Below are 25928 nucleotides of genomic sequence, written 5' to 3'. Positions count from 1 at the left end.
AGTGAGCTGAGAATATAAAATGTCTTGGATATACAGTGTCAATAAATGACTGGGGTTGGATTTTACATTTCAAAATCAATTAATGGGGCTGGAGAGATGGCTATAGGTAAATGTACTTGTCACCAAGTCTGGGATCCACATGGTAGAAGGAATTTACCATTTTCTTTAAATTGTCCTCTGGCTTTTACCTGAAACTACATGCATACGTAGACATACACACACAAATAATGTAATAAAAATAATTTTTAAGGCCATGCAAGCTAAAGCTTGGACTTGATGAGATACAGGTTCCCCATTGACAATTTAATTATTTGTAAAGTGACAGACAAGCAGACTCCTGTCTAATCCAAATGTCCCAAAACAGGCCCTCCACAAATCCCCCCAGTGAGGCAAGCAGGAGAGATTCCTCAATTTCATGGATAAAAATCATGATTCTTGTGGCTCAGTTGGTAAGAGTACATTTAGTGTACATAAAGCTGGGGTTAGCCCTCAGCACTGAGTGTCCTCAATGTCAGTACTGGAACGGGAGAGGCGGAAGGGCCAGAAATTCAAGGTCACACTCCTCTGTGCAGAGTTGAGGCCAACCTGGGATACATGAGACGAGGTCCCGGGGTGAGGTGGAAGCTAAAGCATGTTTCTAGCATATTCTCTATAAAGGGATGAGTCTATTAGACCGCTGAGAAGCCCAAGAGAGCTTAAGCTGGTGGAGCTGTGCACACTGAGCCCACAGGCGGCTGTTCTACACTTGGGATTGACTGTAATGGTGGGGTTGGGCCTCCGGGGGACATTGTGTGTTTAACAGTCCAGGTAACTGTGGGTGCCGATACCCATCGGGGCCACATGAAGTACACTGGGTGACTTGTCAGTTCCCAGACTAGGAGGGTGGGACCCAGGATGGCCACACACATTGATCTTCCCCTCCACTGCCCACAGCAGATATTTTCCCCAAGAGTTTCTTACAGCAGAGAAGGACAGGCAGCTGCCACTCAAAAGACTCATTTCTGACCTTGCAAAGGTGTTTTGGGCACCAGGATAGTTGAAATTGTCTGTTGTGGGATATTTGCACACTGTGTGAAGCTGCATTGCTGTGATTGGTGTAATAAAAAACTGAATGGTCAATAGCTAGGCAGAAGGTATGTGTGGGATTTCCGGGGAGAGAGAGGAAGAGGAAGAGAAACCTAGACAGAGTTCTGATGTGCTCTAAAGCTTAATATATGATTCAGCCGAGATAGCTCGGAGGGAGTTTCCACCCCTACAACCCACTCCATTAGATTTTCCATCCGTGGGTTGGGACTGGAATTGTAGGTAGCAACCTCCATGAAAGCACCTAGAAATTTAGGCAGCCAGAATTGGAGACCCATCCGGGTTCCTTCCTAGAACTTTCCCTGGTAGCTGGCACCAGCAGTGCACTGTGGCACTAAGAGGTGTCCTGACACAGAGTATCTATCAGCTGGGGTTTCTGGCTTTTGTTTGTTTGTTTGAATTCTTCTAATTCCTCCCATACATTGTAGGCCAACTGCAATCACCCGAGGGTGTCCACCGACTTTGGTTCTGTTCTGCTAATTCCAGATCAATGAGAGCCGAAGTCTGTTAGTAGAGAGAGGGAAAGACCCGGTGTTTGTAGATTTGGATCCTGAGCCAGGATGTGTCACCAGGTGACTCTAGGTCACAACCTGTGTAGAGGAGATGATCAGAGCCCCTTGTCAGCCCCCGTCACTGGGGCACTGAGTACAGTCAAGGATGAAGGAATGGCACAGGAACTCTTCCTTACGAGGTAAATGCTAAGAATCGATTGTGCTAAATTCTCTTAATTCACATTTTATTAGCGCAGAGGAAGTTTTTAAATCAAGAAATTTAAAGATAGTGCAGCAGGTAAACACGGCTGCCTCTAAAATCGACAGGTTGCGTGGAGTCCCCAGAGCCAGGCTGTGGATGGAGAGAACCGACTCATACACGTGTCCTTTGACCTCCACGGGGGCTCTGCAACACGTGTGCCCGTACGCAAATAAGAAACAAATGTAATTTAAAAATTAAAAATAAATAAAATGAGAGGGTTACATAAATTGTAAATTTTTTTTTTTTTTTTTTTTTTTTTTGGTTTTTCGAGCCAGGGTTTCTCTGTGGCTTTGGAGCCTGTCCTGGAACTAGCTCTGTAGACCAGGCTGGTCTCGAACTCACAGAGATCCGCCTGCCTCTGCCTCCCGAGTGCTGGGATTAAAGGCGTGCGCCACCACGCCCGGCCATAAATTGTAAATTAATGTCTACTCAATCCTCAGAAATCGTGGGGTTATTATGTAGGAGTGGGGTGTTCAGAGTAAGAAATAAGACCTCAACTCTTAGGAATCATTATGAAATATCAAATTATCCTATATTCTGATATGTAAAAGAGAGGTACCTTGGGATGTCTACATCTTAAGACCTCTAGCATTTTCTGTGACCATCTCCCTGGGGATAGGGACTATAACTGTTCCTCTACATGATGTTCACCCCGTATCAGCTCCTGTACCAAATAGTGTGCTGTTGTTGATGGAGCCTTTTCAATGGCTTTGAAATGGAAGCAAAGAGCAGAAAGGTCTCGTTAAGGCGTAGGGTTTTCCTTCATGTTCTCTTCTCGCCTCCCTCCTTCTCCCTTCCACTAAATCATCAGTGTGATTGAAAGGCCAGGACTGGTTCTTCATGTTCAGCAGTGCTCTGGGGAGCTTGTCTGAAAGTAACTGTTTCTAGGCCTGTGCTCAAGCAAGAGCCAGACCAGGCATCCAAGTCTATTTCTGTGGGTTCACATTTGCTAGAGGACATCGGATTGGTACAGGGCCTTGAGGGCTATAGTCAAATCCCTTTTGTTATTAGTGGGGCAAACTCACTCCAATGGAGTGGGTTCACAGTGGGACTCAAAGGTCCAAGAGATCATGGATAGCAAAGGTCACAGGATCTGGGGCAAAGGTGAAGCTAAGAACCCACTGTCCTTTTCTCCATACCACGTCTCTCTGCTGGCTATCTTTTTGTGCCCACAGACTGGGAACAAGGCTGCCAAGCTCCAGATATAGCACACCCTCTAATGGAACTAAGAGGGATGACTGGAAATACAGAAATCCCCAGAGAGGTCTCTGGTTGGCTCTGCCTAGGCCGTAGGCCCACCTGTATGACCAGTGCGGTACTAGGATTGCCGACTGGCCTCTGAGAGCTTCTGGCTGCAGAGAGGAGGAGCGGTGACATCAGTGAAGGCTGCCTGTTCTCAGAAAGGAGCCTGCCGGGTGAGCAGAGTACATTTCCAGGGGCTGGAAGTTAAGTCGTCTTTGAGAATGAAGTGAGAGACAGTAGCTGGCTAAGAAGCCCGTTTGGCTTCTAGGTGTTCTGAGCTCTTTTCCTTCCATCACTGAAGTGTGTTGAGTAGCTGGAGCAAGAGAAGACACAGACAACACAGCAGTGTGGAGGTCACAATCTTGGGAGCCCAGGCTCCTGCTCACTGACGTCCTGAAGGGAGAGCCAGGGACCACATGAATTTCCCCCTGTCCTTGTCTCTCAAGAAATAAGCATATTTTCCCACTGAGAGAGAATTCACACACACACACACACGTTATTATTTAAGTCCCACTTAATGCCTTCATCTGTACCAAATCAGAGGCATAGTCCAATACTAGAGGGGCAGGAACTCGGCCTACAGAGAGACAGAGAGGCAGGTGCTATAGAGGGGCCTCCTAGGAGAGTATCCAGGGCTGTTTGACTGTGTGTGATTTTACTATACACAGTGATGAGTTTTACAGCTGAAAGCCCTATAACTGGTCCCATGGTTTTCGTACGGGCATCTGAGCACCGTTTGGAGTGAAATCCCATTGCCGAATCTCTTGCCTTCTCGTGGCTGTGGGCAGACCTAGAAGGATGCCTAACAGAGGCGTGCAGGGGACAGCATGACAGATGCTTTCATTTGCTTTCAACATCTCAAATTTAATCATTCACCAAACTGTGGTCCAGGGGTTGATTGATGTAGTTTATTATGGACTATATTTCTTTGGGTCAACTAACTCAAACACCCAGCTAGTTCTTAAATCTCAAAGAACTATTCAAATAGTGAGATTGAATATTCCAGTCCCCTGGGATGTCTACACCCAAAGCAAGCCTTTGATCTACAGATAACTCTATTAAAATTATGTTTCCTATATATGGATCTTAATTCTAGATTCCTATAATTTATACTCCTTGATATTATAACTACTTCCCGGGTCAAAGAGAAGACATCTAATCTCTCTGTCTCTTGGCAGCATTTCAAGACTTTGAAGAGCCCAAGCGTGTCTCTACAAGTCTTGCTTAGTTTTTACAAACTGTTGATGATGAAGATGTTAATAATGATAGCAACGCTAGTAGTAGTCAACATTATTGGGTGTACAGTCAGATGTGTGCTCTCGGCTCCTGCTTCTGTGCCATGCCTGTCTGCCTGTTGCCATGCTCCCCGCCATGATGGCCGTGAACTGATTCTCTGAAACTGTAAGCAAACCCCCAATTGAAGGTTATAAGTTGCCTTGGTTATGGTGTCTCTTCACAGCTATAGAACAATAACTAAGATATATAGCATCAGGCTATTGGAAGACTAGATGGTATTAACAGAAATGTACAAAATAGAAAAATGTAGTTCATGGGCAGACAACATGGATATATCGACTGAATTCCATTCTGAGAGATGTGGAGCTTACCTGGTTCATGTGTAGAGGCAAATCTTCCAGCAATGGTGTTACTAGAGAAGGCCCAGAAAAATATGGTGCCAAATGTTGGCTCACACTAGAAGGTTCTGCTGCAGACTATGATATGCTAGGTGTTATTCTAATCAACATATATTTATATAAGTTAATAAGCTCTGGGGTTTTCAGAGGTCTGATGGGGAGAAAGAGGATGGGGAGAAAACAGATACACTGCTTTCAGAAATATGTTATAATGTTGCCTTTACAGGCATATTAGCTAATCCTAGAAACTGGTCTGAGCTGCTAGAACCCAAATAAAATGTCTTGAAACAAAATATAGTGCTCAAATCAGTAAGACACAATTTAACTTTAAAAATTGTATATTGTGGGCCGGGCAATGGTGACGCACGCCTTTAATCCCAGCACTTGGGAGGCAGAGGCAGGTGGGTCTCTGTGAGTTCAAGGCCAGCCTGGTCTACAAGAGCTAGTTCCAGGACAGGCTTCAAAACTACAGAGAAACCCTGTCTCAAAAAACCAAAGGGAAAAAAATTGTATATTGCCATCTTGCTAACTGGGTCCTGAAATCACAGTTGAATGCCGCGCAAGCTAGGGCCTTTGCTGATGTAAGTTTCACATTTCATGCAGAATGTGAACTTTGTAGAAGTGGAGAGGACACCGTCCCTGCACCCTGGGCATGTGATCAATAAGAAGTAATGAGCCAGGTATTGGTGGCACACACCTTTAATTCCAGCACTCGGGAGGCAGAGGCAAGTGGATCTCTGAGTTTGAGGTCAGCCTGGTCTACAGAGTAAGTTCCAGGACAGCCAGGGTTACACAGCAAAACCCTGCCTCAAAATAAAATAAAATAAAATAAAAAATAAAAGGAGAAAAAGAAGGAAGAGGAAGAGAAAGAGGAGGAAGTGGAGAAATAAAGGAATAAAGGTGACTAATAAGTTGAACATGTTACCCAACTTAAGTCTTTTGGTTTCAGTGCAGACCACTGTAATTCATGCCTCTCTTTTATCTATTTATTCAAACATCAGTAAAGGACTTACAAGCCTAGTAAGCATTGTTACATTCCTTTGCTCTAAAGAACCTACCACCAATGGGCGTTAGTAATCAACTCATACGTAAGTGCTTTCTGGTGTGATGTACTAAGAAAGGATGTGCCTTCGTTACTATCACTGTGAAGAGATGCCATAACCAAAGCATCCTATAAAATAAAGTGTTTAATTGGGGACTTGCTTACAGTTTCAGAGGGTGAGTCCATGACTATCATGGCGGAGAGCTTGGCAGCAGACAGGCATGGATGATGGAGCAATAGCTGAAAGTTTACATCAGTCCCACGAGTTAGAGAGAGAGAGAGACAGACAGACAGACAGACACAAAAAAGAGACAGATAGACAGGCAGAAAAAGAGACAGACAAAAAGCTAGGCCTGCCACAGGCTTTTGAAACCTCAAAATCCACCTCCAATGACATACCTCCTATAATAAAGCCACACCTCCTAATCTTTCCCAGTTTCACCAACTGGGACCCAAGCATTCAAATATTTGAGCCTTCAGGGGCCATTCTCATTCAGTCCACCACGGGATGGTTCACCTTTGTGATTTGGGCTAGCTACTTTATGGCAACTTTGACCCAAGCTAGAGTTGTTAAAGAGCAAGGAGCCTTAATTGAGAAAATGCCCCCCATAAGATCTGACTGTAGGCAAGATTGTTGGGTGTTTTCTTAATTAGTGATTGAAGGGGGAGGTCCCAGCCCATTGTGGTTAGGACCACTCCTAGGCTGGTCCTGCGTCCTATAAGAAAACAGGTTGAGCAAGCCATGAGGAGAAAGCCAGTACACAGCATTCGTCCCTGGCATCAGCTCCTACCTCCAGGGTCTTGCCCTGCCTAGGTTCCTGCCTCACTTGAGTTCCTGTCTTGACTTCCTTCAGTATTACACAATATAGAAGGAAAAGCCAAATAACACACCCCACCACCACAAGCTGCTCTTGGTCATAGTATTTTATCACACCAGTGATGACCCTATGACTCGGTTCTTTGCCAAACGTGTTTAATCGAATTTAAGCAAGAGGAAATGATAATCAAATACAAGTTTGGGAACAAATAAAGTGAAACAACTAAACTCTTTAAAGCAGTTAATGTCTGGGGGAAAAGTTAACGTTTGGAAAGGAAAAATATGATAAAATCAGGCTATTGCTGCAAAATAAGAAGCCTTAGAAACATGGTATTTAGGGCTGGAGAGAGGGCTCAGCCCTTAAGAGGTCCTATTGCTTTTGCATAGGACCTGAGTTCAGTACCCAACACCCACTTCAGATAGTTCACAAGTACCAGAAATTCCAGTTCCAGGCACTCTGATGCCCTCTTTTGGGCTCTAGTGGCACTTGCACTCATGTGCATATACCCATACATAAATAAACAGAAATATACATATTTATTTTTAAATTGAAATAAATATTTAAAAACATGGTAATTAAATATGATAAACAATCTTTGATTGTATCCTAGTTTTGTTTGTTCATTTGTTTTACTATAAAAATCATTCTTGGGATTCTCAGGATGTTTGAACATATACTGTATGACATGTGACTATATAATAATAATGTGAATTTTTTAAATGGGATACTACAGTTGGATGGGAGAAATGAAGTATTAGGAGATTTTAGAACATAGTATGAAGGTAAATCCTTCACAAACTAGAACCAGAATTACCATACGATCCAGCAATTCTGCTGCTAGTTCTAGATCCAAAGTTGGTGAAATCAATTTGCCAAAAAAGATACTTGTGCTCCCATGTTTGTTGTAACATTATTCACAATAACTGAAGTATGGAGTCAACCTAGATCCCCATCAGTGGGTGAATGGATAAAGAATATGTGCTACATATAGCAAGTGGGTTATTGTTCATCCAAGCAAGAAATAAAATCTTGTCAACTGCAGCGGTATGGATGGAGATGGAGATCAGGATAGTCATTGAGCTCTGATGTTCAGTCAGCTGAGTGTATTGAATACATTTTGACTTAGAGTATTTTGAACTTATGATGGGACTATCAAGATGTAGCCCCATCATAAGTCAAGGAGCACAGCATAATTATTTTAAAGATGGAGAAGGAAAAGGAACGTGTATAATGTAGCAACATGGTCTATTTTTTTTTCCATGCTAGAGATCAAACCTGGGGCCACATGCATAGTAGCCAAATGCTCTACCACTTCCCTATATTCCTAGCCTTACGTGGCAAATTTTGGTGAAAAGTCTACAATGTTCATTGGACCTTTCCTTTTCAAAGGCTTAAAATATTTTTTTTTTTTTTTTTGGTTTTTCGAGACAAGGTTTCTCTGTGGTTTTGGAGCCTGTCCTGGAACTAGCTCTTGTAGACCAGGCTGGTCTCGAACTCACAGAGATCCGCCTGCCTCTGCCTCCCGAGTGCTGGGATTAAAGGCATGTGCCACCACTGCCCGGCGGCTTAAAATATTTTTAAAAAATACTTCAAAATACAAATTGAAAAATAAATCATAATAAAGAAAAACATTCCTTTGCCTTTAGGCTGTCAGTGTTTAGGCTGTCAGGGCATCATGTGGGTAACGGCAGCTCTGTGTTGGGGGCAAGCAGTGCTGGGACAGCTTAAGAGAGTTAGGGCAAGTTTCCACAAAGAGTGGCAGCCAGTAGCTGACTCTTCAGGGCCGTGGAGGAATCAGCTGCCAGGGTAAGACTCGTCTGGGGAGCTGCCATGCTCGGTGCAGACGCAAGGATTGGAAACTGGAGAAAGGCAGGCAGCGTTCTGCAAGGAAGCCAGTGGGCTGTGGAACTTTAGGGGATCTGTGGTCTGGACAAATGGTTGCTTGGGGGCTGGGGATGGAAAAGCTTGAAGATACATAGCTATAAAGTGGGTGGAGCAAAGAAGCAAGCCAGATGCAAAGCAAGACTGAGAAGGGGAGAGACAGGGCAGCCGTTAGTGGGGACCAGAGGGATACAGGCATCTTTGCTTTTATCTGAAGAGAGAGCGTGTATACCCAGGAGGAGCGTATATCAGTCTGATGTGTACTTAGTAGGAAACGCTGTCGGAGGACTGGAGTGATCACCACAGAGCATCGGTGGTGGATGAAGCAAGTCCTTCAGCGTTCAGGGCCCAGAGCTGAATGGAAAGAGCCCCATCTTCATGGAGATGATGATGAGGCAGAATCTACTGAAGAGAAGACGTAGGGAACCTCAGACATTTTGAGCCTTGGTGAGAGCCAAAGGAGAGGTGGGCATAGGCCAGGTAGGGTAAAATCCAGGGAAGTCTGCTTGGGCAGCACAGGAACAAGCAGATGAGCCAGCCAAAAGGAGGTCACATCGCAAGGAATTCCCAAGCCGAGAGGATCACCAATGGCTGGATTGTGGAGATGGAGGACCTAAGTCGTATGGGCTCTCTGGACTGGAATCCTCCTGTAATTAATGAAACAGTACTCCCTACTGGATGCACTTGCGTGGGAGGGTGTCTGGTTTCAGCATCAGCCCTTCCAAGAGCAGCTGCTGGGACTGTGTAGCCAGAACTGCTGGGGAACAGGTGTCCCTACCACTCATTGTTCCTGGGTGCATGGGCAGCTCCTGAGAGCTTGGATTTTGAAAAAGAGAACATCCCTCAGCTATACTGGAAGTCTGAGGCTAGCCTGGGATGCAGGAGACCTTGTATCAGAAAATGTAAAATTTAAAAATAATTTTAAAGGTCGAATGTGGGGAAGCAGGGGTACTACCAGAGATCTGATGTGCCCTTTACCTTACGGTTCAATCTTGCAGAATTAAAGAACAATTTCGAAGCCCGGAATTTGATGCTGGCACAGTGCATGCATGTAGCACAGGCAGCACACAGGACTGTCACTTACAGCCAATGTGTCCCTCACACTACAGCTGTGCCATGTACTCCCTCCCTCCCATCCCATCCCTAACCCTCACCACCACTATTCTGTCTTCTCTTTCTAATTTTGTCATTTTTAACATTGTTGTGCTTTAAATTCCTTTAAATTGCTGAGGAATATGTTATGGTGTGAGTGTCAACTGTTTGACCACTGAGCTTTTGAGGGACATCTTGGTTGTTCACAGTTTGTACGGTTACTGATACAGCTGATGCCTGACTTGGTGGTCCATTCCTTTAATCCCTGCACTCGGGAGGCATGGGCAGGGGCATCTCTGAGCTCTAGGACAGCTTGATATGTATAGCAAGTTACAGGCCACCTATTGCTATTACATATGTGTGTGTGTGTATCTGTTATGTCATATGCATTTATGAACAGATAATTATGTGTGCATGCGTTCCCATCCCTCTGAGGTGAATATCCAGGAGTATAGTTGCTGAATCATAGAGTAAGTATATGTTTAATTTTCAAAGAAACTACCAAACTATTTCTAGAGTGACTGTAACATTTTATGTTTATGCCATTAATGTGAGAGACCAAGTTTCTCCCATATTTGCCAGCCTTTGATTTAATTAAAATAAAAGTTTTTATTTTAATTATTCTAGCAGGAATGTAATAACATCCCAGTATGGTTTTAATTTGCATTTACCCAGTGGCCAATGACATTGAATTGATGAAGACAAATATGTTTTTATGTGTTTATTTTTTTCATAATAAATCCTCCACACCTTTGGTCCATTTTCTAATGGGATTGTTGTCTTTGTAAGATTTATTTTTACTTTATTTTATGTGTATGGGAGTTTTGTTTGCATCTGTGTCTGTGCACCATGTGTATGTCTGGTGTCTAAGGAGGCCAGAAGAGTGTGTCAGATCCCCCGGAACTGGAGTAACAGATGGTTGTGAGCTGTCACGTGGAGCTGGGAATCGAACCCAGGTCCTCTAGAAAAGCAGACTAGCATAGTCCTGGCTGTCCTGGAACTCACTATGTAGACAAGGGTGGTCTTAAACTTGCAGAGACCCACCTGCCTCTGCCTCCCAAATGCTGGGATAGAAGGAGTACGCCATTGCACCTGACTTCTAGCAACCAGTGCTCTTAGCCACCGAGCCATCATTCTAGCCTGTGATTGTTTTCTTAATGTAGTTTGTAGTTGCTTTGTCTTGTCTTTTTTGAGATAGGCTCTTACAGTGTAGCCAGACTGGTCTTGAACTTGCTGTATAGCACAACTGGATCTCAGGAGCAGCTGCTGCCTTTGTCTCCTGAGAGCTGGGGTTACGGGTGTGTACCAGCTACAAGTGCTTTCTCCAGAATCGTTCAAAATACTAACTGTCAAGTGTTGATTCCAAGTCCATCATTGCTTCAACATGGATATGGGCCCAATCTTTCATTATTCAGCACAGTCATGCCCCAGCCCCAAATCACAGTGGAGACAGTTTTCTTGACTTCCCCCTTCTCAGCTGTTTCCTGAGTCTTGCACAGTGCTTACATCCCCAGAGCAGCTTGGGTCTGTGTCTAAGCCTCTTCCTGATCTCATGATGCTTTGTGAGTTGCATGCACACTTCAGGAATTAGATGCTTTCCCTGGACCCACATGTATTATGAAGTAAAATGTAAAAGCTAGGTAGTTCCTGTGCCCTCATCCCAACCCCAGTGTGATGTGTCTCTTATCCGGAGTAAACAGAAAAGAGGATGTGGGGGGTTGAATGAAAATGCCTCCCATAGGCTCATATATTTGAATGCTTAGTCCCTAGTTGGCGGAACTATTTGGGAAGGCTTAAAAGGTGTGGCCTCCTTGGAGGAAGTGTGTCATGGGGGGGGGTAGCTTTTGCTGTTTCAAAAGCCCATGCCATTCCCAGTTAGCTCCCTCTGCCTCTTTCTTGTGGATAAGGATGTGAACTCTCAGCTACTGCTCTGGCACCATGCCTGCCAACCTCATGCCATGCTCTCTACCAGTATGGTCATGGACTCACCCTCTGGGTCTGCAAGTTTCCGTAAGTCCTTTCTTCTATAAGTTGCCTTGGTCATGGTGCCTTATCACAGCAATAAAAGAAGTAGCTAAGACAGAAGTGAACCCTGGAAACATGGCCCTCTGAAAATCATGGTTGCCTTTAAACATCAACAGGCAAGAAACTATCCGAGGGAGAGATGGCCTCAGTGGGGAATATCAGGTGTACTGCCCACCAGGAGAGTAGCCTCGCTGGGGCATCAGCACCTCTGGACATTTATTTTTAACTGCCACATCATAATGTAAATGCTTGCCCTTTGATAAGGGCACCGGCTTATTCTGAACTCTGGTCAGAGAGATTACCAGAAGAGCCCAGGAGTGGCATGAAGCAAAAGCCTGGGTCAGAGCTGCCAGCTGAGATACCCTTGACAGAGCAAGCGGTTGTTCTGAGCCGCATGTACTGTTTGCGTCACCTGGGCATGAGCTACCGGCCGCGGAATTTAAGGAATGGATTGTTCTCTTGGAGTCACCCCATATCCCCGAATAATAGGAGCACACATTCTTGGTTTTCTGTGAGAGCTAATGAGGACGGCTCTGCCCAGCTGAACAAAAGCAAGGCGCAGAGCAACTGCCCGCCCACCCGCTGACCCGCCTTTCTCTCCCGGCTTCCTCCTTCTCCTGTTCTCCCTTAACCCTAGGGGAGAAAGAAGGGGACAGAGAACAGAGAAAAGACAGACCTACGCTCCAGGGGTCATTAGAAGTGGGGCACCACAGTTGGAGGATAAATATGGAGTATGTAGATGTAGCAGGCTAGGAGTCTCAGACCCCGCCCCGTCCTTTCTCCCTCCCTTTCTTCTTTTCCTTTAGACTGGGGCAGTGTATCCACAGCTGTCCTCAAGCTTTCTGTGCAGCTAAGGAAGACACCTTCAGTTCTGATCCTCCCGCCTCCACCTCCAGAGTGCTGGGATCGTCTGTCCTGTGCCACCATTCCTGGCTTATGTAGTGCTGGGCATGCAATCCTAGGCTTGACGCAGGCTGGGCAATCAGTCTACCGGCTGGGGTCCATACCCAGCCCAGAACTTTCTTTTATTTCAGTATTGACTTTTCCTCCGTGAGTGGCTTTCTAGAACAAAACACTGAAGGATGAGGTCACTGTTATGAGGTGAGATCATCTATTTACATGTAGGAGCTGAGAAAGCTGCCCTCTCTAAATATAACATTTGAAGGGGGTTTCCCCCCTGCATAGAATTAAAAAGGAACAACAATTCCGATGGCTGAGATAACACAAGACCTTGACTAATTCAGCTCTGAACCACTCAGAGGTAAAGGAGCCAGTGTTGCTTTGATTTAGGAAATTTCCAGCCACGCTTTGCCCTGTGTGGTATCAATGTCAACCTAAGGCCGGCTCTGAGTTTCAGTGTCACCTCCCAACAGCAGCCAATTCTTCCCATGACTCCTGAGAGAGTCACAGGGCTGTCTGGTGGCCTAGAAGTGGCCCTGTGGACAGGGAAGCGGCAAGGGCTCGTTGGCTGAGGCTTGTCTTTCTGAGCCAGGTTCTGCAGGAGGTGGCGGGATTGCTCTGTTGATTTGGGCATCGTGAGCGTTCCTGGCGAAGGGACTGCAGACAGACGCTGGGGCGACAGCTGAAGAGTCATTAATGCGACCTCTAACAGGTCAGTCCCACCTCCTGAGCTGAAGACAGAACCTGTTAGTGGGAGAACTTAATAACTCATTCCGAAAGCTGAGACAAAGCATGTGTGTAGCTAATTTACCACAGAATATGTAAACATGGGCATGAATAAACTTGTACAATTCCAAATGTCAGGGGAGCTAAGACATCATTCAGTTTCTCTGTAACTGGATTGGATTCACTCAGAAGCCCAGACTCCTCTTTACTGATAGAAAACTTCTTTTCTGATTGAAAATAGATCCGATTACTTCTTGCTTAAAACTCTTGTTTTGTGAGTAAATTCTTAGTCAACTGAAATTTTTCCTTTTCTTCCCATTCATGGTTCTGCAGGTCCTCGGGTAAGACTGTGACATCAGAGGCTATGAAGTTCCCCTGTGAGGAAGTTTTTGTTTATTTGTTTTTGAAACAGGGTTTCTCAGTGTGTGGCACTGGCCACCCTGGAATTTGTTCTATAGCCCAGGCTGGCCTCGAGCTCACAGAAGTACACCTGCCTCTGTCTCCCAAGTGCTGGGATTAAAGGTGTGTGCTACCACCACCTGGCTCCAGGAAGTTTCTTTTATTGGCTCTCACTTTAAAGTCTGTCCTCATGGTGTGGGAGGTCCTTTTGTGTATGTGTTGCTTTTATTGGTTAATGAATAAAGAAACTACCTTGGCCTGTTAATAGGGCAGAACTTAGGTAGGTGGGGAGAAAGAAGGGTGGAGTCAGAGAGTCGCTATGGAGCAGCCGCCCGGAGATAGACGTGCTGAAACTTTGCTGGTAGGCCATGACCTCGTGGTGATATACAGATTACTAGAAATGGGTTAAACTAAAGCCAATAAGAAGCTAGAGCTAATGGGCCAAGCAGTAATTTAATGAATACAGTTTCTGTGTGATTATTTCGGATCTAAGCTAGCCGGGCAGCCAGGATGAACAAACGGGCCCTCCTCCAACACCCCCAGCTAATGCTCACAGTCTCACACTGCTTTCAGCTCCCAGTCCAAAGTCCATCAGAGCATTCTCAATCCCCTGGCAATTTCTCAGTCAACAAGGAGGATGTCGGGAACCATGGAGAGACCTTGGGTGCTCTTCCATGGAAAGCATAGCTATGGAGAAGCATGGGCTGGAGTTGTCTGTCAAGTCCGTCACTCACTGTCCACTGTTACTCTCTCAGCCACTCAGACTGACTTGTAGCACCATGAGAATATTTCCTTACAGGATTTCCAGTGGGGAGTTGAGGCCCAAGCCCTATTCTGAGTCCCTTGAACCCAACTGAAGTTTCGATTGCTTCTACCCCTGGTGTTTGGCCCTTGGAGCAGCCACCCTTGTTCTTTCACTCTCCTTCATTATACTCTTGCATTCAGTCCACTCGATCAGTTTTTGGTGTTGTTCTTTTTTAAATTTTAAAGACAGAGTTTCTCTGTGGAACCCTTGCTATCCTGGAACTTGTTCTGTAGGCCAGGTGGGAATTCAACTGCTTCTGCCTCCTGAGTGCTGGGATCAAAGGTGTGCACCACCACTTCCCAGCTTCTATCAAAGATTTAACAACCACACACACACACATACACACACACACACACACACACACCTTCTGTTTAGTTTGGAAAGAGGTCTTATATAATTTTATATTCTTTGGAGTTTCTTAGTTGTGGCAAAACCAAATTTTACCTTTTAGTATTTCACTCCAGGTTGAACAACACTGACTGAAGTCATGTGACTTGGAATTAATTGTTCTACTTTGACAATACAACAGAAGTTTCCTAGAAATTGAAGAATGTGTTTACTCAGTATTTTGTCTCTCAATGTATTTTGGGTCAGCACAGTCCATTTGGGCCATTTGATCCCTTGATGATGTTATGGTCAGAATCTGGTACTCTGACAGGCTCAGGTTCGGAGCACTTGGTCCCCAGCTTGTGGTGATATTTTGAAGATTGTAGAGTCCTTGGGAAGTACGGCCTACCTGATAGAAGTAATTCACTAGGGACAGAGCAATGAGGTTACAGTCACTGCCCCTGTTCATGGCCTGTTTCCTTTGCTTCCTGGTTCATTCTAGGTGAACAGCAGCGATCTTAGACTATGTAAATCTTTTCCAATAAAAAAATGAGATCCCCTGAACCAAAAATAGATCTTTCCTCCAAGAAGCTGTTTCTATCAGCTGTTTGGTTACAGTTAGGTAAAAGTAATTAATGCGGAAAACTGATACCAGAGGTGACCCCTGTGGAAACCTACCTGGTTCCCTGGAGAAATGTGACGTCTGGGGCTGTGAACAAACCCTAGGACACAGTAAGCAGAACTTAATGGAGAATCCTGGAGGGAGTCTGAAAAATTAGAATGCCAAGAGAATCTGGGCAGTGGAGACTGCTTCTGATGTCCCGGATAGGAATAAAGGCTTTATTGAAAGCTCGACAAGAAGAGTTCCATCACATTCTAGCAAAGAATACAGCAAATTTTCATTTGTCCTGAAATTTTCATTGAAGCCAAATGCAAAAGTTATGGGATAATTAATTTGACTGAAGAAATTTCATGAGTGTTGGTGGAGGCCGCTGATTCATTCCCAGCTGCCCAGACTCAAAATAATCACACAGAAACTATATTATTTGCAATACTGTTGGGCCAATCCTTAAGCATATTTCTGGCTCACTCTTATATGTTAAGTTAACCCATTTCTATTAATCTGTGTATCGCTACATGGCTGTGGCTTACTGGCAAGGTTCTGGCGCATCTGTCTCTGGCTGAGGCTACATGGCTTCTCACTAACTCCGCCTTCTTCCTCCCAGCATTCAGTTCAGTCTTACCCACTTAGCTTTCTCTATTCTACCTTATCACAGACCAAAGCAGCTTCTTTATTCATTAGCCAATAATAGCAACACATATTCAGAAGGACTTCCCACACCACATGAGAGCATAACACATGGGCTGTGGCACGATTATTACTTGCGGCTTTTAGGCAGATTTATAGAGAAAAGGCAGAGAGCAGAAAGATGTGAAAAACAAACACTTGAACCAGGAGAGGAGTGCAGGACTACCAAGATCACTCGGAGTTAAAGTGCTCCCATGTAGCTCTGACGACCCCAGTTTGATCCTCATAACCCACATTTATAAAAAGCTATGATGTGATCTGAATGAGAGCAGCTGCCATGGGCCCATATGTTTACATGTGTAGTCCCCAGGTTGTGAATTCTTTAGGAGGGATTAGAAGGTGTGTCCTTGTTGGAGGAGGTATCAACCAGATGTGGAGCCAGCCCAAAAGAGAGAAATACGTTGCAGTCAGCAAAGCTGGAAGAAAAGAACCATCTAAGTTCTTTGTAACCGGACAGAAAGATACAGGATTTCAAGTTTACTATATTGGTTTTTTGTTTTTGTTTTTGTTTTGTTTTTGTTTTTCGAGACAGGGTTTCTCTGTAGCTTTGGAGCCTGTCCTGGAACTCCCTTTGTAGACCAGGCTCACCTCAAACTCACAGAGATCCGATATATTGGTTTTTTTAATCTTGATTTGGTCCAGTATTTCCTCACTGTGCCCCCTTCATCCCTTTGGAATGGTAATGTATAGTCAATGCCATTGTGTGTTGGAAGTGTGTGATCTGCTTTTTTATTTTGATTTTTCAGGAGATTAGAGTTAAGAGATTGCCTTTCATCTCAGAAAAGACTTTGGACTTTTAAGGAGTCTTGAGACTGTGAAAGGCTATGGGAACTTTGAAGTTGGACTGAATGCATTTTGACTATGATATGGCTACAAGCCTATGGGGGCCAGGGCATGGAGAATGGGGGTCAGATTGGAATGAAAACGGTCCCCAGGGGCTCATATAGTTACATGTGTGGCCCCTAGTTGGTGAACTGTTTAGGAGGTGTGACTTTAGTTGGAAGAAATGAGTCACTAGGGATGGACTTTCAAGTTTCAAAAGCCCAAGCCAGGCCTAGTGGCGCTCTCTCTCTCTCTCTCTCTCTCTCTCTCTCTCTCTCTCTCTCTCTCTTTCTCTCTGCTGCCTGTGAATCCACATATAGAATTCTTAGCTACTTATCCAGCACCATGTCTGCCTTCATGCCACCATGCTCCCCATCATGAGGGTAACAGACTACACCTCTGAAACTGGAAGACAGCCCCAAATAAATGCTTTCTTGTATAAGAGTTGCCATGGTCATGTTCATAGCAACAGAACACCGATAAGGACAGGTGTGCACCACCATACTCTTTGCAATAGTTATTGAAAAGATTAGCATCATTAAAAAGAAGCCTTTCAAAACTTGTACTGAGATCATAGAAAAAGTGCCTTAAGGATGCGCTATTTCCTGCTGAAGGCTCCAATAAGAAATAGAAAAGCCAAAGTGGTGCCCTGCTGGAAAGGGGCTGCTCAAGATAGCTCGGTTCAGGGGCTAGAGAGATGACCAAGGGGTTAAGAGCCCTGGCTGCTCAACAGAGGAAATCAGGTTCACTTCCCAGCATCCACATGTGACCCACAACCGTCTGTAATGCCAGGCACAGGAGATCTGATATTCTCGTCTGGTTTCCATGGACACCAGGCACACATGTGCTGCTCAGACCTATGTGCAGGCAAAGCACTGGTGTAGATCACCTTTGGAGCAGTTTGTAGCCTGTAGGTGATTTCTGGATGGTGTCTAGCTTCCCCTCAGGAGGCTTAGGCTGTTGATTGACCAGAGTGCTCATCAGGAGTTCATTTGACCTATGAGAAGTGGATCCAAATCTTAGGATTTCATTGACTAGATGAAGCTTACCTTATCATTGTTTATAATTTATATCAAACTCCACATTGTGGAAAAGTAGCTAACAGGTATACTTATATATTTATATATGATATGTTTATTATATATATTTATAAGTGGTTGATTACTAAGAGCAGTCTTTGCAAAGCAAGTTTGGGAGTTACATCTGAAACCTGTTGATCCTTTAATATGAAGCCTGTTAGCAAGGCAAATCTGCCACAGCTTAACTTTTCAATCTTCGGGGTCTTCATTCTTCATAGGCTTGTACCTCAGGTCAGTGATTACCTTAGGGGATGCCACGCAAGCAGGTGGTGTAGGAAAATGTGCGTGGCTGCCTTTCGCTTAGATCATTGGTTTTCTAGGCATAAGTGACAAACCCAAGGTAGGGAGTGTAAACCCAGGGAAAGGGTCTGTCTCTAGGTAATAGCACAGGTCACAAGAGAGTTTCAGCTCGCACCTCTGTGCTTCCCTTACACGGATTGTGCAGCAGTGAGGACCAGGTTAACAAGTGCCCCAGCCCAGAAGCTTCTGCCTGTGCCACATGAACAGGGGCTAGCATGCTCTCGGGACCGGGCACTGCGTAGCTGGTATTTGGAAGAGGTGGACTTAGTATATATGAAAGGAAAATTTACTGAGGAGTGCACTCGCTTTCCCATGTTAACCTGGGGCACTGTGACAACCTATGTTTCCAGAGTAGTGACCAATAGCAGTACTGTTTGCCTGGCTTTGCAGTTTCTACTTTTAGTATTCTGAATGTAGCATTTGTTGGGGTTTTTATATAATAAATGTACCGGATTTTTTTTTAAAAAAATTTATTTATTTATTATGTATACAATATTTTGTCTGTGTGTATGTCTGTAGGCCAGAAGAGGGCACCAGACCTCATTACAGATGATTGTGAGCCACCATGTGGGTTGCCGGGAATTGAACTCAGGACCTTTGGAAGAGCAGACAATGCTCTTAACCACTGAGCCATCTCTCCAGCACCCGGATTTTTTTTATTAAAACATTAGCCAAACAGTGACCTTGAAATAATTATTTTGGGGAATACTTGAAAATTTGATCCTGGGACATAGCTCAGTGGTCAGGCATGGATTTAATGAATTTAACATTTGCAAGACCCTGCTCAATATCTTGCATCAAAAAAGTAAATAAACATGAACTAATATAACCAGGAGACTGCTTGTTATCCTAGCTACTTGGGAGGGTGAGATTGTTTAGGAGTTCAAGAGTAGTCTGGGCAACACGGAAAGAAACTTTGCCTTGAATAAAACAAAACCAGGCATAGATCAGAAGTTAAAAGTCACTAAATAGCGAGTTTGAGGCCAATGTGAGGTACATAAAACCATGTCTCCCCACCACCACCACCAAAGAAGAGCTTACCCTGTGGAGGTATTTGTGAAGATTTTATAATTGCCTACAGATAATTTAATGAAATCCTGTTGCACAAAAAGTGTTCTCTTTGAGGAAACAGTTAGCAAATGAATCTCACACGAAACTCTTTCTAAACTGACGCTGTATGCAGACCTTTCCCTTGAGTGCATGGTGCAGTGGTTTATAGACATGCTGGATCCGAGTGTGGTGAGTGGTTTATAGACGTGCCAGGATACTGGATCCTTTGCTCTCCATGAACTGCCATAGCATGCAGGAGATGAGACATCCCAGCTTTCTCATCTGCCAGTCATAATTAGATTTTCCTCGTGGAGATTAAATGCAGATTCCCGCAAGGCGTTCAGCATGGCACTTAGTAAACGGCTCCCAACTGGCAGGCTGTGTCTGCAGGCCCTCACAGTCCCCTCCAGCCATCTAATCTGGTCCACATGGGGGGGACATGTCTGAATGTGAGTCACCTCCCACTCCGGGGCATGAAGGAAAGACCAAGAGCCATGAGCAAGACCATCAAACAATCTGCTCTTTCCAGGAAGGCCAGGCCATCCTAGATGGAATGTGACGGCCTTTGGGGCAAACTCCAGCGCTGTCTGCCAATTTAATCTTGAAGGCTTTCTGCCTTTTGCAGTAAGTAGCTGGGAAAATATGCACCCTTCAATTCCTCTTCCCTTGAGAATAATATAAATCCCTCAAACTTGTGACCCTGCTATACTCCGTGTCTGATAAAAATGAAGAGGTTGAGATTGTTAAGATTTTTATACATGTAGCCTGTCTTGAGAAACAACCCCATGGCAGTTTATTCCCTATTCTACGCTAACTGTGGGGACAGAAACATTAGGGTCAGATAAGTGCTGAGACTATTAACAAAAGGCAGAAGTCTATCTTACATTGAAATGGGTAGATACTATAGAGATGACTCAACAGTAAAGAGTTCAGGCTGCTCTTCCAGAGGACCCAGGTTCAATTCCCAGCACCCACATGGTGGCTCACAACCATCTATCTGTTAAGTCTGGTTTCAGGGATCTGGCGCTTTCTTCTGGCCTCTATTGGTACTAGACATGAACATGTTGCTTAGACATACATGCAGGCAAAATACCCATACACATAAATTTTTTTTAATCTCAAAAGAAATGTTTAATTGTAATGGGCACTTAAAACTGGAAGATGATCTAGGGGCGTCCCAGAGACACTCAATGGTGGTTGTCTCAGACAATAAAAGCCAGTACTTTCATGTTTCCAGACATTCCCTTTGGTTTCGAGCAGCTCATCAGCTCCACAGCGAAAGACAGAGCCAAAGAATCTCTCGGCCAGTTATACATCATCTTACAGGATGCTGTTGTCCTAAATCCGGGATGAATTTAGGAGGACAGAGAATATTTAAAACATACCCACCCTGCTAATTTTTTTGTATTAAAAAAGAAGTGCAATCTTGTAAAAATAAGTACATCAAAGTCTACCTTTTAATTGCTTGGACATGAAAAACAGCATGCAGGACCCAGTGTAGAGGCACATGCCTTTAATCTCACACTTGGGAGGCAAAGGCAGGTGGATCTCTGTGGGTTTGAGGCCAGCCTGGACTACAGAGTGAGTTCTAGGCCAGCCAAGGCTGTGCAATGAGACTCCATCTCAAAAGAAAAGAAAAATCACAAACAAATATTATTTACTCTTCTTTTAGTTTGGACGCATTATGGGCTGCAGGTGTGTGACGGTCTGCACGGAAGGCAGAAGTCAGTCTTAGATGTTCCGTAGTTACTATTCACCTTGGATTTCTCTTGAGATGGGGTAGCTCACTGGCCTAGGATTCACCAACTTAGTTAAGTGCAATGTCGGGCAAAAGCCAGTTGCTCAATAAGTGTTGATTTTTGTCCTTGACAACAGAGTGACATAGTATCATTTAGACTTATCTAAAGGAATAGAAAGTTAGCAGAAGAGTGATGTCCTGGTCGAGACAATGGTGGCACACCAGACAACAAATACATGTCATTGTCACCCAGCCCTGGAGGCGGTCATCATGCTTGGCTTGCAGTTTTTCACCATGATCACAAGAAAATGCACTGTGTGATGGTGCATGGCACTGTGGTGGCAGCCAACACCATGGCGGTGCCCAGCACCGTGGCAGCAGCCAGAACCATAGCGGCACCCAGCACTCTTCCCATCACTGTCCAGAAGCGCACCCCATAGGCTGTGCTTCTCCATCTTGAAGGCAATAGGAGACGTATGTTTGGAAAGTGAGAAGGCCAAGCTGTGGTATTCCTCCTATCTGGTCTCAGTGTGGGTCCTGGGGCTTACTCCCAGCCGGGCACTCCGTCTTGCTTGCCAACCTCCAGCTGTGGAGTTGTTGCTGTGGTTTGTGAAATTCCCCCACCTGCTATGCAGCCGGTTCTGTCTGCCTATTCTGCCCGAGAGGATAATTTGATTTCCTGCAGTTACTCTGTCTGGTAAAGGACAACCCTCAACCTTCCCACCCTGGCAAGAAAAGAATCCTGGGGTATTTAGTGAGCATTTCAGATGAACCACAAGACTGTGGTAGGCCCTGTGTAGCTGACAAATGACTCCAGCGTCCCTGCCCTGGAGGAATTCGGTCTGGTTGAGAAGACAGACACACAAGTGAAGAATGTGAAAGAATCATCCACAGCTCCTCCCACTCTCAGTCTTTGAGCCTGAGTGAGTGGGAGTCTGGAACGGAAGGTTTTTAAAGAGGTTACAGTGTAATAAAGTCGAGAATACAGACACTGGGGGCTGGGGAAGTGGTTAAGCGGGTACGTAGTCTGACCATTACACCCCAAACTTCAGCAGTCAACACAAGGGCTCCTTTATTGAGCTGATTTAATATGCATAGAAAACCAACTAACAACAGAAGCTCATCTTTCACCCCTCGTTAACGGACACTTAGCAGCTAACCCATCCTCATAAAGTAGCAGGGAAGGTGTCTAGAGCTGGCGAGAGGCTGTAGTGATTCGAATAACTGGGTTGACGTCGCTTCCCCGTGTATTCCTCTCTCACACAGCACCAAGTTTCAACTGATTAAGGTATTTGGCCACAAATTCCACACAGGAAAAAGCAAATCAGAGTTCCAGGGGTTCGGGGGAGAAGAATAGGTCAGAAAAGAAGGAAGAAATGGCAAGCTGATAAAGATGATAGATGTGGGGGGTGGGGACACCCCAGCAGCTGAGAAAGACCCAGAGCTACAGCTCATATGAGGAGGGTCTCAAAGTACAGATTTCAAAATGTTTGGGCCACCCAGTGTGGAGTTTAGGAAAAGGTACTCTTAAGTAAGGTCACTGCGCAATTTCTTTCCTCTCATTTTCTCGCTAGCAGAGCCCTCCTGGTGCCTCCTTAATGGCAAAGGGAAGCAGCAAGCTGCTGATAAGCATCAGCTCGCAGGGCCGCTTGATGGAATTTTTATCTTGCAAAACGTAGGTCCTGGATGATGAGTTGAGAGATTGCCAGGAATCCCTGGAATCTAATTAAATCTCAGTTGAAAACATAAAGGTTCCATTTTAGAATGGGTGGGGGTGTATTGAATCCTTTACTCTGGCAAATGTCTGAGTTGTTGAACAGTCACGCATTCTTAGCTTGCTGTCAATTAAATGTGGGGTTGGGAACCTGTGATGCGGTGGCTCAAGTGTGGTTTTGAGGGTATCTTTATTATTTTACACAATATTTTTAATTGTGCTCCAGATCCTCCCCACATCCCTACCCACCCAACTTCATGTTCTCTCTGTCTCAGAAAAACTGAACAACAACAAAACCCCCAGAAAATAAAAAAAAAATTAAAAATTAAGAAAGCATAAAAAGACCACCAAACAGGGGATTCATTGGCCAGCTCCTCCTGATCATCGTGGGGTCTGCACTGAGATGTAGTTGGTACACAGGGACACACCATTGGAGAAAACTGCTTTTCACTTTCCCTTCGTTACCATTGCAGATAGCCCATGGCTCGTGTTTGGTTTAGACCTGGACTGATCTTGTATGGGGGGCTGTAATCTCTCATGAGCATCAGTCCTGTTGTGTCTGGAAGATGTCTGTTTCCATGGAGTCATCCTTCACCTCCGGCTCTTACAACCTTCCCACTTCCTCTTCTGCTTAGACTCCTGAGCCCTGAGGGGAGGAGTTTAATGAAGACATTCCATTTGGGACTGAGTGCTTGAAAGTCTCTCTCTCTCCTCTCTCCGCACACTGTCCAGTTGTGGGTCTCTGTTAATTACCATCTGGTGTAAGAAGATGTAAACGGAGGTTGCACTTTTGTTCCCGGCCACTCAGACCCGAATAATCACACAGAAGTTATATTAATTACAACACTGTTTGACTGATGGCTCAAGCGTATTTCTAGCTAGCTCTTACACTTTAATTCAACCCATTTCTATTTTTCTGTGTATCACCATGAAGCTGTGGCTTACCAGTAAGGTTCTGGCACCTTTTTCCTTCAGCAGCTACATGGCATCTCCCTGACTCTGCCTTCTTTCCTTCTCTATCTCTGCTTGTATTTCCCACCTTGCTATATTCTGCCCTGCCATAGGCCAAAACAGCTTCTTTATTAACCAATGGTAATAAAATATATTCATAGCATACAGAGGGGAATCCCACATCATCAAGAAGCTTCCCTTGATGAGAGTTGAGTGATATACTGATCTATGGATATAGCAATATGTCATTAGGAGTCATTTTATTACTATGTTCTTTTATCAGAATAATAATAACACTAAGCTTTTCTCTAGGTCCCTAACCTATTAGTCTCAGGTTCTTGACTACTTAGCAGTTCCAGGTATGGGCTCCATTTCATGGAGTGGGCCTTAAATCCAACCGAAAAATGGTTGGTTATACCCATAATGTTTGTGTCATTATTGCACCAGGATACCCTGCAGGCAGGATGCTATTATAGGTTACAGGATTTGTAGCTGGGTGATCTTGGTTATTATTTTTCTCCTCTGGTAGTGTGTAGAATACCTTCCAATACCACAAACGCTAGTCAGTAGGGGATGAAGCTTCTAGTTGGGTGCCAGCTTGGTTTTTCCATATTTTATGACATGAGTAAGTGCTGTCTTCAGCAATATGGCCTTACCACCAGGTTGTGGAGATTAATCAATACCCTTGGCAAAAACCTATGGTATTGGGGGGAGGGGTCTATGGTAATTTGGCCAATGACTCCACAAAATGTAACCCATTCCTTGCACTGGAGGGGGTTCTGCTCAATGGCATACAATGTCTAGTTGGGGCTTTGTCTCTCTTCCTCATTATATGGCGAATCCATTTAAATTCCTTTGTGTGTTTTGTAAGCTTCTATAGTAGTGGGTTTCCATATGGTTTTGTAGTGTTGTGAAGGTAGTTTTTTTTAAAGACTTATTTTGTTGGTATGTGTGTCTGTCTGCCTGTCTGTGTCTATGTATGTCCATGTAGGATAGACACATATATAAAAATGTTCTCAGATGCCTGACAAGGGTATCAGATTTACTAGAGCTGAAGTCATAGGTGATTGTTTGCTTCCCAGCACCCATATCAGGAGGCTAACTCCAGCCCTCTACAGGAACAGCAAATGCTTTGAATCACTGAGCAACCTCTGTAGCCCTTGGGTAGATTTTTCATTAAGCCACTTAGCAATTACTAAAGATTTAAAAAAAAAATCATGACTTCAATCTTATTCTGTGCCCCAGTTATCTATAAAATAAATGTAATTATCCTTACCTCATGAGTTGTAAGATCTAAGCCAAAATAAGAGGTTCCTGGCCTTAGGAGAACTTCTAAGTTTGAATGTCTTTCTCCTCCCTCCTCTTTGTTACTCCAGTTTCCAGCTCACCTTACCATTGCCATTCTCTGGAAGGTCTTAAGGAAGCAGTGAGGCTAGTGTAAAGAAACCCGGGGTAGGCGATGTAGGAAAAGAGGTTACAAAGACAGAGAGACTGTGGTCGGCCTAGGAGGGAAGGGAAGACGATCACATAAACCCCAAAAGTTCAAGGCCAACCTGGACTACAGTGAAGTAAATTCATGAGCTTTTAAGTGGATTAAGAACTACTAAATGGTTCTTTACTTATTTTAGAGTTAAAAAATTGAATTGCATGTGTCTTTGTGTGACTATGTGTGGGTATGTGTTCCCGAGAGCAGGTGCCCACAGGAATCAGAATGTGTCAGATCCCCTGAGGCTGGAGTTACTGGCCAGTGTGAGCTGCCTGACTGTGGTGCTGGGAACCGAACTCAGTTTCTCTAGAAGAGCAGTGTGTACTCTCAAGCAATGGATGCAGCATTTCTCTGGCTCCTAGATATTTTTTCAAGACAGTGTGGGCATCTGTTGGGTAAAAAAAGCTGCTAAGGTGATATCTGTAAGAATCAGAGCTTGCCTTCCGCTTACCAGCCAGAGTAGTTACAGGGTAGAACGGGCTACAGGAAATGAGACTGGAAAGCTGCCCCCTTTTTCTGACCCAAAATTGACAGTTGCTTGGAGTGAACAAGTCTAGTGAGCAATGAGTAAAGGAATGTCACGTGACCAGTGGACATCAGGTGACATCATCTCTGATAGTCAGCATCATCAGGGGTCTGCACGGCTGGGTTCAGCAGCAGCAAGGCTTTAGTTCTGCAATGCTAATTAATTACTATGGCTTTGGAAAATTGTTCCTGTTTAACCAAAATGGGACAACTTCTTAAAATGACAT

The 25928-nt window shown here is 44.5% G+C and overlaps 1 protein-coding gene across 2 annotated transcripts in view; it reads left to right on the top strand.

Moving 5' to 3' along the window:
• Positions 1–25928, top strand: part of Shroom3 (shroom family member 3) — a 282216-nt gene that overhangs the window by 59756 nt on the left and 196532 nt on the right. The gene's annotated exons all lie outside the window — the stretch shown is intronic.

The sequence above is a fragment of the Chionomys nivalis genome, chromosome 6 (assembly GCF_950005125.1).
Source record: "Chionomys nivalis chromosome 6, mChiNiv1.1, whole genome shotgun sequence".
Lineage (NCBI taxonomy): Eukaryota > Metazoa > Chordata > Mammalia > Rodentia > Cricetidae > Chionomys > Chionomys nivalis.
This window is presented reverse-complemented; position numbering and strand designations above follow the sequence as displayed.